This window comes from Notamacropus eugenii, chromosome 3 (genome assembly GCF_028372415.1).
Source record: "Notamacropus eugenii isolate mMacEug1 chromosome 3, mMacEug1.pri_v2, whole genome shotgun sequence".
NCBI classification, from domain to species: Eukaryota; Metazoa; Chordata; class Mammalia; order Diprotodontia; family Macropodidae; genus Notamacropus; species Notamacropus eugenii.
Genome location: NC_092874.1, coordinates 41,323,761 through 41,338,699, shown reverse-complemented (window position 1 = coordinate 41,338,699; position 14,939 = coordinate 41,323,761). Strand labels below are relative to the sequence as shown.

At 43.2% G+C, this 14,939-nt stretch overlaps 1 protein-coding gene across 3 annotated transcripts in view; it reads right to left on the bottom strand.

Moving 5' to 3' along the window:
• Positions 1-13,948, bottom strand: part of TMEM108 (transmembrane protein 108) — a 363,670-nt gene extending 349,722 nt beyond the window's left edge. Inside the window, exons 1-2 of one of the 3 annotated variants that reach the window (XM_072651345.1) lie at positions 13,755-13,948; positions 3,125-3,190 (exon numbers count right to left, since the gene is read on the bottom strand). The gene's annotated coding sequence lies outside the window, so the exon portion shown is untranslated. Of the gene's footprint in view, positions 1-3,085; positions 3,191-13,754 lie in introns of all 3 variants that reach the window. The other 2 variants (XM_072651343.1, XM_072651344.1) reach the window with 2 other exon arrangements.
• Between the last annotated feature and the right edge of the window lie 991 nt (positions 13,949-14,939).

Sequence of the window (14,939 nt, the reverse complement as noted above, 5' to 3'; positions counted from 1 at the left end):
CACTGATCCATACAGAAGGATATCTATGGGTCACATATTGACTTAGTTTTAAAAAGCAATGCAGTCTAACACCTCTACAACACTCCTAATAAAAGGCACCTTTCTCTCCTCCATCTCCCAATCTGCTCAGCAGATGCCACTGCAAATGACTAAAAGGTTATGGTAACCCATCTTGTTCTTGAGAATGTGAGTTAACAGACCTTATTTCTCAGCATCTTAGAAAGCCATACAAGTTTTAGTTACTATGTACACTAGTTACAATACTATATGAGTTACTATGTATATAATACACTAATACATCACTACTATTGCTATTAGTTATGACCTCAATTATTCCAAGTAGATGCTCCTATGCCCATTTTACAGATGGATAAACTGAAGCACTAAGTGAGGTTAGATCATTCCTATATAGTCATATATCACCCCAGAGTCAGGACTATAATCTTTTCTATTGCAGTATTCAGCAGGAGCACTACTGAATTACCCCTAGAGTCTTGGGCACCTATCTCCCATGGGCCCCTGCAGTTTTTTTTTCTATTTGACAATGATCAGGCCCATGCTTCATGATCAGTAGTGTCTCAACCAATACTTCCCAAAGACCTCTGCAGCTTATTTTTTCTTATTTGACAAGGCTCAGATCCATGCTATGTGACTTGGGAACCACCTCCCTTTACCAACCAACCACTCCCACAAAGAGAGCCCGGTAATGAATTTGAATAGATAAAGATTATCAGTCTTAGTATTCTTGTCTGATACTCTGTAATTCTTGGTTATTTTTAAAACTCCAACATAAATGAAAGCCACCCGGTGAAAAAATCAATAGAGAGGGATCATGCCTACCTTTCATGCCAAAAGCTGACAAAGGCTGGGTCCTTTCTTTAGCAAGCCCCCAGACACTACGCTATGATTTGTCTCAATCCACACCGCCAACCTTGACTCTTCCCTGCTCATGGAGTTCTGCAGCTGGGAGCTTAGTGAACACGTGCATTTCTACCCAAAGCTGTAATAAGGCACATTTGTGGTACTCTCCAGAGACCCCGAGCTCCTAATTATCTTTCTAGTTTGGCGAGTTTTCTTCATTACCAAGCTCTGAGCTGGTGCGTGCAGTTCTATACATTATCTTCCATTGTCACTCTCCTTCTCAGCTGCAGGATGAGGAGCCAGATTTGGCCCAGGTGCTGCCACATGAGGGACTCCAACAAGCCTGTATGAGCTAATGTCTTAGCTAAATAAATGTCTCACTCCCTTCTCCTCTCCATTGCTAATCATGAAAAGAGGTACTCTCCAGGGTTTTTTTTATGAATACCCGATTTTTTCTTCAAGGAGTCAGTTTGGAGCTGAAGCCGTAGGAGCTGAAGCTGTCAAACAGATGTTGTCTCTTCCTTCACTACTCCCCATCTGCATATTTGCCAGCATTCAAAGGAAGGATGTGTGGAGGTAATGAAATCCTCCCACAGGTCTAAGTAATCTTCAATAAAAACCCCACAGCTTTTAGTGCAGACAACTCCTCACTAGGGACTGTGAATACACTCTACTAGATGTGAAAGTTCATCGATGTGGATGTTCCCTAAAGTAATTCAGATTGTGATCCCTCCAAATCTGTCCATCTTGTGCTACTCTTTTTCACATCCTCCCAAAAGTCTGCCTCAAAGGTCCCACCCCAAATGTTGGAGGGCCTTCCTCTCTTTCTCATGAAACCACAGTGAGTGCAGTAGAATAAACCAAATCATGAATAATGAAGAATTAGAAGGATTCTCCTCTACCAGCCTAGGAGACAGTTGAACCAACAAAAATCTTGATGTAGGACTAACAGTACTGCCACCAATCTTAGAATATCTGTTGTTCATTTGGCAACTTATTTCCTTCTTGAATAAAGTGATTAATGTGGGACAGATTGCAGATTATGTGGTGTGGAGGTGGTGGCAATGTGGTGAAACTTGGAAGATGGGGAGGTGGTTATGATAGGGGTGCTAAAGTTATAGGGATGTTTGTTCTAAGCAAAGTCTGCTCAGTCTTTGTAACTCTTCCCCGGATATGACCCAGTCACTCCCGAATGTCTCCCCTGCTCCTCCCAGAGGGAACTCAAAGAAAGTTTCTGTTCTAAAGCCCATCTATATTCTAAAAATACTGGTTAATAAAAAGCAATTTTTGATGATGAGTGAGACCAGATGTCACACCATGACTTTCTTTGGTGATATATTTCTGCTAATGCTTACTGATGCCTAGGGAGGAGGAGAAAGCGAGGCTAGTGACCTTGCACAGCCCTCCCTCATTCAAAACAAAGTCAAGTGCAAGTCATGCCATCGTTTCTCTGCCTGAGTGGGGATCCTTTCTCTTCTGCCCCCTCTCCCCTTCCTTTGGGGTTTACTGGCTAGATTTCCTTCCTTCCTTCCTTCCTTCCTTCCTTCCTTCCTTCCTTCCTTCCTTCCTTCCTTCCTTCCTTCCTTCCTTCCTTCCTTTCTTTTCCCAAAACCTTAAACTCAGTGCACTCTGAAGGCCATGGGTTGGACAACAATAGGTCCCTGCCCAAGTTCCACTTAATGGCTACCTTACAGGGATTATCAATAATAACAGTCTCTCTTTCCCTCCCAGCGTGATTTATTTATTTAGTTTTTGCTCATTAAAAGGGCCATTCCCTGACTTCTTCTTAAAGAGGCCTATCCACCCAATGGGTGTTACCTCCCTCTAAGTGAATACCTGAAAAGGTCAAGGTCTCCCATTGCATCCTGGGCCATCTTCAGTCATTCTGATGAATATCTGGTCACTGGATCCAAATGGGTCAGGAGGAGAGAAAGTGAGACTGGTGACCTTGCACTGCCCTCCCTCACTCAAAACAAAGTCAAGTGCAAGTCATATCATCATTTCTCTGATGTCATGGTCTACCTCGAAAACAAAGGATGAACACAACTGATGCCTAGGATGTATAAGAAATTACCCAATGCACTATTATTCATGGCCATTAAAAATTCAGCAACCACCAGATTATTCTGTCACCTGGGAACACCAGTGCAAAGGAACTCCTGGGAGGCAACGGTCACTTAGCACCATGAAGAAACAATGGCAAAGATTATTTTTTTGGCCTTACCCTGGAGTGGTATGTAAGGCAGCCTTCGAACACACTTACATCCTCATGGCCCATCAGTTCTGCTTTTGCTCACTCCTTGCTTCTTCTAGCATGCTGAACCAGATGCTGGAAAACAAAAGGGAATGACTGATCAAGGAACCAGCCCATCTATTCATACACAACATGAAGTATCCACCAATGCAGGACAATTTGTTACTCAGGGCCAGTTCCAAGTACAAATGTTAAAAGGGTCAGTTATGTCTGGACACAAGTGTCATGGAAGATTTTCATAAATAATCCCCAAATAGCCAATATATTTAGTCCAGAGACTAGATAGGATTTCATAAATTTCAGATCTGGGAAGAACCATAGAGATCACCTGGTTCAACCTACTGATTTTACAGATAAAGGGACTATCATTTATTCCCTATAGCCCTGGAAAAAGAGGCAAGGCAGATATGCATCAGGAATGGGAGGAGTGCTAATGATGGAAAGCTCAGTGGTTGCACTGATATTCATGAAATAATAAAAACTCCTAGCACATGGGGTGGGCTATTCTGTGTAACAGTCTTGACAAGAATTATACAGAACGAGGAAATGTGGAGGAGCTGTTCTCAGCGGGAATCCATTGAAGGACTGGAAGAATACTGAACCTCACAGAATCCACATTTATTTCATTTCTTCATTCATTCACAAGTGTTTTCCAAACACCGATTAATTTGAAAACCATTAGAAGTGAGTATTTTTAGTCCCTTGCAGAGGCAAGAATACAGTCCACTCTGATACCAACACAGATACAAACATGAAGAGAGAAGGTGCTCACTCTGGTCCAGAAGTCTAGTTGGGAAGTTAGCCATCATTACAGAAGGAGTTAATGGTACTAAAAGTAGGAAAACCAGGTTTAAAAAAATCAAGGAATTTTGATGGTTATTCTTCAATGAATTATTAATTATGCATTAAAATTATTCTAGACTTCAGTGGCTTATATTAGCCTAAATTAAAATGTATCCACTTACCTACCTCCTAGTAGGGCAGAGCAGTTTTCCATAGAGGACCCTGGACAACTATAGAAATATTACTTAAAGCAGCCTCAAGAGAAGTAGGCTGGTTAAAGTTAGTCAAACTTTAAGTTTTGTTATCATCACCCTGTCACTAAAACAGGGGTGAACTACAAAGGGAAATATGGACTTGAATCTGTCTCACCCTCCAGGGTGAGGCTGTGTTTAAACTTTTAGGTGAAGGGAAATTGTCAAAGACCAAGGTCAACAGATACAAAATCTCACATGCTGTGTGTCCATTGCTACAAAAGTAGCACTGTGTGTTTTGAATACATTGTTTAATTTGGTCCTCACACAAACTCTGAGCAAACATTACAGATGAAAAATCTGAGGTTACATGCTTTAGGTAACAGCTAAAGTTAATAAGCTAATAAGTGGTGCAGGCTAGTCTTAAACCCAAGTATTTTTACTCTGATACTCTTTCCATTACAATGTGTTGTCTCTTAATTTTGAGAATAAAATATAAAAAGAAGTGCAACCTACAATAAGGGAGAAACTATTGGACTCTGTCAGTAAATCATTTGTGTGATTTTAGACCAGTCAATTGTCAATTTCTGGGTCTAAGTTTTTTCTTCTGTAGAATAAGGAAAATGCGTTAGAGGGCTCCACATTCTCTGATTCCACAAGTATTCAGCTATGTGCCAGGCTCCATGCTAGAAGATATGAAGAACATACAACAGAAGAAAGCCTCATTCTTGCTCTCAGGGACCTTATATTCTAGCAACAAAGGGAAGACATACACAGATAATTAAGAAAAGGCAAAGTCTAAAAGGACAATAAGAAGTGAATACAAAATGTTCTGGGACTTCAGAGGAAGGAGAGATGACTTCTGGCCAGGGGAGAAGTGAGAAACAAAGAAGAGAGAGGGCTTCACAGAAGAGATGGCATTTGGAACTGAGCCTTTGAAGGCTAGGTGAGAATTCTGAGAAGCTCAGTGGTGCATGAGATCTCAGAGGTTACAATTCAGTCAATACCCAAACAGGAATTCTGTTGGCTACTTCCCTGACAAGTGGAAGAAAGGGAATAAGCATCTCTATAGTGCCTACTATGTGCCAGGCACTGTGCGAAGTGTTTTACAAATAATATCTTACTTGATCCCCACCACAAACCTGTGAGATAAGTACCGTTATTATCCCCATTTTACAATGAGGAAACTGGGCAAGCAGAAGTTAAATGACTCGCCTAGGGTCTGCCAGAAAGTGTCTAAGGGCAGATTTGAACAAGCGGTCTTCCAGATTCCATCTGAAGATCTCCAGTAAGGGTGAACCTATTACCTCCTAAGGCAACTCATGCCACTTTTGGTAAGTTCTAATTGTGGAGAAGGGTTTTTTCTCGCTTTATACATTGAGCAAAGTCTTCGCATCTGCAAACTGCATCCACCAATTCTAGGTCTGTCCTCTAGGTTCGAAGAGAACAAGCCTACCCATTTACTATGGCAGTGGCAAGATGCTTACTATGGAGTTGTGCAAGGTGAAGGGATGACAAAGGGAGGCATTCTGGAAAGATGTTTGTGTTCATCCTTCATTGCTGAAGAAGACCATGCCATTAGAGAAATGATGACATGATTTGCACTTGACTTTGTTTTGAGTGAGGGAGGGCTGTGCAGGTCACCAACCTCACTTCTCCTCCAGAGCCATCTGAATCCAGTGACCAGATATTCATCAGGATGACTGCAGATGACCTAGAATGAGGCAATTGGGGTTAAGTGACTTGCCCAAGGTCACACAGGTAGTGAGTGTCAAGTGTGGGAGGTGAAATTTGAACTCAGGTCCTCCTGACTCCTGCACTGGTATTCTATCCATTACCCCACCTAACTGCTCCATTATGGAAAGAACAGCCAAAGCAAAGGTACAGTGGCAAGAAAACAAGGGGTATCTAGGGAACTGAAAACATTGTTCTCTGGCTAAGCTATACATTAAGAAAATAAGAGAAGAAATGAAAAATAAGAGTGGAGAGGTAAGTTGAGGCCAAATCGCATTAAAATCCAATTAATGAACTCAACCTCTGCATTGCCTAACTAGGTCAATGGATTATTGTGAATAAAGCATTTTGTAAACCTTAAAGCTGAGGGCCATGGTGGTGGTGATGGTGGTGATGATGATGCAATGAAGAGCCACTGAGCAGGTGATAGAATTCAGTTGTGTTTTATTTCCATTAGTCTGGTGAAATTAAGTAGGATGAGTGAGAGATGATGAAAATAGAGGCAAGGAGACCAGTTATACTGTTACTACAATAGACCAGGAGAGGTGTCATAAAGCCCAGAATCACAGTGTCAATGGGAATACATAGGACAGGACCAGAGAGGGAGGAAAAGAGAGATGACAGAAGTAAAATAAACAAAACTTGACAATGGTTTGAGTGTTCAGGATAAGCAAGAAAAAGTTGCATTAAAAAATCAGGAGGGAGGAGCAAGCTGGATGGCCTTTGGAGCCTACGACTACAAAAAACAAACGATAGTCACGCTGTAGTTTGTCCCAGAAACAAAGGGCCATCACTCCAACACCAATACTCTTCTAAGGATACTACATGACTTTGAGACATGGAATACACTATCTCAAAGCAATGAAAACTCGAGATCAAGCAAGAAAGGAAAAAGGCTACCTCCCAAAATAATGGCCTTCTGGACTGCCATTAACAGAAACAGCAGAGTTGGTATTCAGCTTCTCGGGGAAGTAGAAGGTAAGGTTTTTGTCAAGTAAGTGGTGGCCTGGGTGTGTGAAAGGGACCATTGGGAATGCAATAGGAAATAAATTAACTATATATAAATCATAAGTAAATAAATAGGCATAATTGTCATGTACCATGGTACCATTTGTGCTAGCTAAGGGTTAACAACTGTGGGACTGACTTCAAGACTCCCCCCAACCCCCCAACATCGATAAGTATCCTGGAAGAAAAATCAGAGAAAGTGAAAGATAGTGGGCTTTCTCCCCAGGAATGGGGGAATAGAATGGTAGGTAAATAGGACAAAGAGGAGAGGAATTCCAGAGCTTTGGCAAGGACAATGGAATCCACACAGGGTAGGGAAGGAGGTGCGATCAGGAAGGAACAGATGGGCTAAAGGGGACTGAAGTACTACAGGCTGCAATGAGGCAGGAACCAGAGTAAGTAGGGGGAGGGGACAGGTGGTTGTGGTCAGACACATGTTACAGTAGTAACAGCAGACAGTCAGGACTAAAATGGAATGAAAATAAAAGGCCACTGCTGAAAAACACAAGTTCAGTGAAATTAAGAATTGAAAAATTATTTTAACCCCAGAATGGGAGTGAATATTTACTAACTATATGACCTTGGGCAGGTTTTTTAAACTCTGTGCCCCCAGGCAGCTTCCCAGGACTTATCCACTAAGTCCTAGATGGACTGCAATCTGCACCGGAGGGAATTTGACATCCTGATGAAATTGCAAAGCCTTCAGGCATTCACATTCATACCTGCAGGAGGGACGCCTTCCCAAAGAGAGGTTCATAGAGGCCTTGGATGTATTTCATTTGAATCAAAGAATTCTAGAATAGAGGAGGCCCATGAAGATGACCTTGCAGATGCTGTTGTCCTTCATCAAAAATTCCAGGAGCCTAAGATTTTGGATCATCTTGAGATGTACCCAGTCCACTTAGTCAAAGCGCTGCTCACAGCCCTGCTTGCCCAGTGATTCCCACAAATTAGGTAATTATACTTAGGAAACTCCTAGTTTTAAAAATCTCTCTATGGAGAATCAGATCTAAGGAAAGCTTAGTGCTCCAGTTCCAGTGTGCTAAACCTTTCTTAAGCTAGGAGACTGTCCTGAGGGATGGACTCCCAGCAGTCTTGATCCCTATCATGCCAGTGATATAAGTAAATTTCCCAAATAACAATCTTAACCAGAGAAAGACACTTTTAAATGTACCTCAGTTTGGCAATTTTGGCCTTGGCCAACATAGGCATTTGTTTTTCCTGATGATAAATATTTGTTATCAGGGTTTTTTTTTTTCTTTTTCCATTGGGAGAGAGGGAAATAGAAAAGAGAGAAATTAAATGCTTATTTTAAAATGTTTAAAATAAAATATTTAAATAATGTCACCAAGTATTGGAGAGAATAATGTCTGTTGCCCCCTTTATGTTAATTTTTCTCTTTGTTGAAACATATGAAGGATTGAGAAGCCAAGGATTTTTGATCTAGGGTCTGTGAATCTTTTACAAAAATATTCTGATAACTGTATTTCTATATTCTATTTCTTTTGTAACCCTATGTATTTTATCTCTTATAACATTTTAGTGAGAAGGGCTCAATAAGCTTCACCAGACTGCTAAAGGGGTTAAACAGTCCATACATAGTCTCATATTCCCATAACCAGGGTATCTTCTAAATTAGACATTCCTGGAGGTCTTGGAAATGCTTCAGCATAATCAGAGAGATATCCTCAGAGCTACAACGGACCTGAGACATCACTTTGTCTAATTTCTTCAGCTTCCATATAAGGAAACTGAGACCCGGAAAGAGTGAGCCATGCCCAAGGTCATATAGTTAGAGAATATTAGAAAAGGCTTTGTATTTGGCAAAAGACCTGAATTCAAGTTCCAACTCAGGCAGTGACTATTCATATGACTTTGGATAGAATACCCCAGTCCTGTGGGCTTCAGTTTCCTCTTCCGTAAAACAAGGGGACTGGATCTCTAGGTCACTTCCAGGTCTAGATCAATGATCTTACTACTACCAATAACTGCTCACATTGATATAACACTTATTTCATTTGATCCTCATAACAGCCATCTGCAGAAGGCACTGTCATTGTCCCATTTTGCAGATGAGAGAGATTAAAGAACATAGGAATCGTCTGAGGTGGGAAGGGAATTCAGATCTTCCTAAGTTCTCATCCATTGTTCTACCAACCGTGCGTGCCAAGGCAGGAAAAGGCAAAAGAGGCCAGAGTGACAGTGCCCACTGACCACCCACAACGTCACTAGTTTTAAGTGCTGGCCTCAGCACTGGTAGCAATCAGATTATTTAGACGGGCACAGAAAATGAATCTTTTAATGAGACCTGGACACTGCTGAGTCAAAGACATGAATTGCCTGGAGAACTATTGCTATGAATGAAAGGCACCATTACTCCTGAATCATGCCTTGTTCTTGGTCCAAACTTATGATGAGTTCTATTTTATGGGACCCTGCCCTTCAATGCACACCAGTGAGAGGCTGATGCTAGACACTTTCTTCCTAAAGAACATTTCTACCAAATGCTTTAAAAATGATGGGGCTTCTAGAGAGTTGTTACCAGGAAAGAGTTGAAAATTTCCTCCTGTCTAATGAGGTTAGAATCATTACTTGATCTTTGGGGTCACTTTTTTCTATCCTGAACAGAAAGTCAGCAAATTGCTTCCTTCATAGTTTTCTTAAGTGCAAGAGTTTGGGATGCTTATTAGGAATTTTATAGGGACTTTGAAGAGAATATTTTGTGGCTGACTCTCAGGTACCTGCAGAAGCTAGCCCTGTAGTAGAATGATGCCATACTCCATATTTGCAGTAGTAGGATTTTTTTTCTATTTTTTTTCCATTAATAAGGGGCATCCCCCATTCAGGCAACTCTTAACTTTTCTATGTACATTTGATGCCTTTGGAAGCCTGATCCAACCTCTAGATCCACATCACAGAATAATACTTTTAAATGCAAGAAACAAAATATATGGAATAAAAAAGAAAACCAATTATAATAAAATTCAGTAATCAGAATTTTTGTTTTTAGCAAAACTAGTTCATAGACTCCATTGTGAGGACCCCAGGTATAGTGGGTAGAAGGCCAGGTGTGGATTCTGGAAGAAAGGGGTTCAAGTCCTGCCCTTGACACATATCAGTTGTGTGACCATGGCCAAGTCTATTACTTCTCAGTATGCCAGGCAATGTAAGATACTAAAATATAGGGAAAATAAACTTGTTTATTTCTTGGATAAGAAAAATAGTTTCATAACAAGAAGAAAAGAGGGACAGAGAAATGGATGGACCACCTCCTTCTATGACAAAAAAAGTAAACAAATCAGACCCCTCCTCCGGTTTTCAGAGGATACCTACAATGATGAGATCATAAAAGTCTCACCCACTCCCTGATTATTACTTCCTGTTTTCAGAGGATATACCCACTCTATGCCTTCCCTAGGTCTCTGATGCTTGCTTAGGTTTGAGTTCTAAGTCATAAGTATATTTTCAGGGATATGCCCAGATTTGCATATTAGCTTTTATGTAAAAAACCAAAAGAAAAGGGGATATTCAAAACTGCAATTAAATCCACTTGAATGATTAACCTTATGGTCAATTAACCAACCACAGAACTGCAAAGTACTATGCTAAGAAAATTTAATCATCATTTGCTACCTCCTTTCCCCTCATCCTCCCCCAAAAGATACAGCAAATGAAATAACCAATCATTCATCCTCTGTGATAGCACCCATTATTTCAACCTGTTAGATGCTGCTCAGTCTTTCAGATGCACTCTCCTTGTGACTCTTTCCAACAGAGGGCTGACACAGCTTTTTTCTTTTTAATCTTCTGAACACTGCACAGGGCGTCTTTGAGGGACTACAGCTGGTCAATTAGCCTGTTAAACCTCCTAGTGGAATTCCCAGAGACAGCAGCGCCATCTACTGGTGGAGAAGGCAGACCCTAAACCTACAGGCTTCTTAGAGACAGCGGAGCCAAGGACTCAGGGAGGGCTGCGGCTTAGGTGGCTGGCTTTGTTTGTCTCCAGTACATTGCTAGCATAGCTAAGGCTTAAAATCTTCTTTCTGAGTAGTACAAGTTACCTTCACCCGGGCCTCCCATTCAATAAATGGCTAGTCCCCTGGAGTCATTAGCATCTCAGTGCTGAAAGGAATTCTGCTGGTCATTTGAGCCAACCCTCCCTGCCCCATGTATGAATTCCTTCATACCCCTAGAAACTAAAGTAAACACAGGCTAAGCCATAAGTAATGCAGCTTTTCCTGTGGAGAGGCTTCTTCCAAGGCCCAGCCAGGAGAAACTGATAGATTTACCATCTCCTTTACTTTCCTACAGCATTTTCCTCCATTTGACTTCCTCCACCATATTCTTCCCCTCCTACCTATAACATTTAAGAAAAGGATTCAGAACCATTCTCGAGTTATTTATGTAAGTGGCCACAAATCCTCTCCCAAAGAGGAAATAGTTCAGTAGGAAGGGTAAATTTTTATCTCCTTCCCTGCCCCCAACCCATGGAGGAGAAATCCCAGAAAGAAAGGTCTTTTCATTATTGCTACTTCCAAAGTAGCACTGGAAAGCAGGCCTTTGGTGGACCAGAGACCAGAACCTCGGCCAGTAGGTCAAAGAACCACATAGCTTAGTGCATAGGTTAATGATCTAAGGCTGCCAATCCTTTGGCTAGTGTTCACTACTGAGTCCCTCCTTTTCAAAATGAAGAGGTCTACAATGAGATATTTTCTAAGATCCTCTCCTCTAACATTCAGTGATTCTAAATCAGTTAAGTTGTAAAGAGAATTTGTCTCATTTTACTATATTTGGGGGAACAAACTACATTTAGCTTTATTAGTAATCAGTTATATTTTCACTTCCATTTTGGCAACTAATTGATTGCACAGAAACCAGTCAAAAGTTGTTGCCTGTTCCCAACAATGGTGCCATCAAACCAAAAGTCATTAAGGTCTGATCTCTTTACCAACAACAAGAGCTCTACTTTCCCCTAATTTTTCCCTAATCCTAGATATTCTGGGAAATATAGGCATTTGAAAACTGGGAGTGTATCATGGGTCTAATGGAAATCAAGTTATTTCCTGGATTATATATATACATACACACATATACACACACATGTAGACATACACACACATATATATGAAAGGGAAAAGAAGAGGCAGAAAAATGAGAAGAGTGGTTGAAGCAGGCAGAGAACTGGCATCAGACGGATTCAAATATCTAGAAGAAAGGGGGCTCTCTGCCTCCCTGTTGTATTATGTTCCACCGGTACTATGTTCAAAGTCTAGGAATGGAGTAAAATCTTTATAAAGTTTGTAAGTAGAATCCATTCCTATCCAGCAATGCTACCAATCAACTAGGTGAATCCCCAAAGAACTTTTATATCTTCCCATTGGAGTGCCAGCATGGAATGTCCCTTCTATTGTGAGCTTAGGGGAATGGGAGAGTAAAGACAAGGAGGAATCACTGGTACAATTCTCAACCAATTTTTTTTTTTTACTTAATTTTAGTATCAACTGATATAAGACGTTCCCCCAGCTCTTTCTAGGGACCTCTTATGGAAGCCAAACAGCCTTTTGGAAGCATACTATTCAGAGGATTAAGGAGGTCTGAGTCTGCCTAATTCAGATGCTGGCTTTCCTCCCTCCCCCCACCCCCTCCCCACCTCCGGCAAACAGCCTGTAAAGGCATTGACTGGAAGTAGTGAACTGTCAGAGAGTGTAGTGCCAGGAAAAAAAAAAAACCCTCAGCTAACGGGCTCTCCCCCAAATCCTCTAAAAAAAAAAATCCCTGAACACTGGCATATTCTGCAGTTCACTGCAGGCATTTTTCTTTCTACAATTTATTGGTGACAGCTTCTGCCATATTTATCTTTTTTTTCTTTTAAGCCTCAGCCTTTCTTTTAGCTCAGCTCCACCAATATTCAATTATTTTTTTATAGCTTTAAAAAAATGAGTGTCCTGCATCCCCCCGTCCAGCATCAAATACAATACAGGTAAAAGTATGAGAAGGAGCTGTCTCGTGCACTGCATACTCTTACATGTACCTAATTATTTGCATGATGTCTCGTCCATTAGAATGTGAGTTCCTTGAAGGCAGGTTCTGTGTTTTTGCTTTGCTTTGAATTCCCCGAGCTTAAGCTCAGTGCGGCACAGAGTAAGTGCTTAAGGAATGCTTGCTGACTGAGGGGACTCCATCAAGCTTGGTTAATCGGTGCTGGGCTTTAAGACCTGCGGTAAGCAAACTGTCCTATTTTTTTCCTCCCTCTCCGCACAGTTACACTTCAGATTCAGCATTACTCGCATTCTCTCCATTTGCCATGGTCCTGGATCCCATGCCTCCCCCAGCCTGCATGAGCACCCGCAGCCCCCATGCACTTTGCAGCGAACCAGGCAAAAGTGACATTCCATCCTCCGTGCCCAGCCGTGCTCCTCGCATTAAGAATCGTCTCTCGATCTGCCGCCACAGGCAGGGGAATGGGTTTTGGGCTTTTTGTTTTTTTTCTGGGCACAGACACAATCCCCGGTCCATCTTTACCAATTAAGCTACCCGGAAAGATGCAGACCCGATAGGGCTGTTATTTTTCACTCCATGCAAGCTTACTGAAAATGTTAAAGCCCCCACCCCGGTTACCAACAAAGGCAGCCGGTTCTAACGTTGGCAGCTGAGCTGGGTGGTGGGGCTGGCTTTGCACCTGAAGCCACATTCGATTGATTGGGGGTGGAGGGGGGGAGGAGGTTGCCAATAAGACGGGGAGCCAATACATGGCATTCCACGGTCCGGCCTGATTGATTTTTGCCTTCCATCCAATGCAAAAATCGCACTCTTTGGAGTGAGAGGTGAACAATGCCGGCCCCCCTTCCCCGCGTCTCCCCCCATTCATTCATTCATTCCAGGCGGCGAATTTAGGAGAATAAAGAGCCGTGGTTCCGGCTTACCTCGGTAGAGGAGCGAACGCTCTCGCAGACAGCGGCGACCACGGAGAAAGCAGGCACCGGCGCTCAGCGCGCAGACAGACGTGGGCGCTCGCGCTCCCTCACACACAGACCCACATTCCCAGACGCGCGCGCGCACACCCCAGCTACCGGGCCCTCGCAGCCCGTCTGCAGCCCGGGAGGCCGATAGCACGTGTGGGCTCGCGAGCCGCGGTCACGTGCGGGCGCCGGCCAATCGCCGGGCCGCCTCCCCCTTCCAACCCCCCGCCCCCCACTCCTCACTCCCCACCCACCCACCAGCTCCTCCCGTGCGCTCCTCCCGCCTCTCGCCTCCGGGAGGGCTGGCGGGCATCCCTCCGCTCCTAGCTCGCTGCGGGCAGATACCCTAGGGAGCCGTGCCATCCCCGGGGACTGGACGCCCGGCTCCGTGGAGCGGTGGCCAGAGGCTTCCTGCCCGGGCCCTCGGCTGCAGCCGCGGACAAAGGGAGCCCCGGTGCTGAGGGCCGTCCCTAGTACTACGGCCCCTGCATGCCAATGAGGCCGGACTGGTGCAACGGATAACCCGGGTTTATTAACGGAGATTAAAGGCAGTGTTTGCCAAGGCTCTATTGGATTAGCGAAAGGAGAGTCCTCCCTTCGACACCCTTCGAGCAAGGGCAGCCCTGGCATCAGCCACCCCCGGGTCACTGCTTCAGGGCGGTGGGTGCTCCCAGGGGCATTGGAAAGTGGTCTGGCTTCAAAACTCTCCTTTTATAGTACATACATACGCCCTTGGGCAAGTCTCTGCATTGTAAAAAGGGGTGTGTGGCGGGGTGAATTAGATGGCCTCTGAGAACACTTCCAGCTCTAGATCCAGGACCCTGGCAAACAAAAGCTACAGATCTGTAACATGAGGGGGCTGAATGAGAGAGGCCCCGAGGTCACTCCCACTCAGTTATCCAGTACACGTTTTTATTTGCCTACTGTGTGCCAGGCACTGTACTAGTCACTGAGAATATAAAGAAAGGCAAAAGACAGTGCTCTCCGAGTTGACCATCTGAAGGGGGAGATAACATGCAACATACAGACAAGCCATCTAGAGAATGAATTGGAAATACTCAAGAGGGACTGGAAAAAGGCTTCCTGTAAAAGATGGGATTTTAGCTGGGACTTGAAAGAAGCCAGAGCTCTAAGTCTACAATTCTGCCA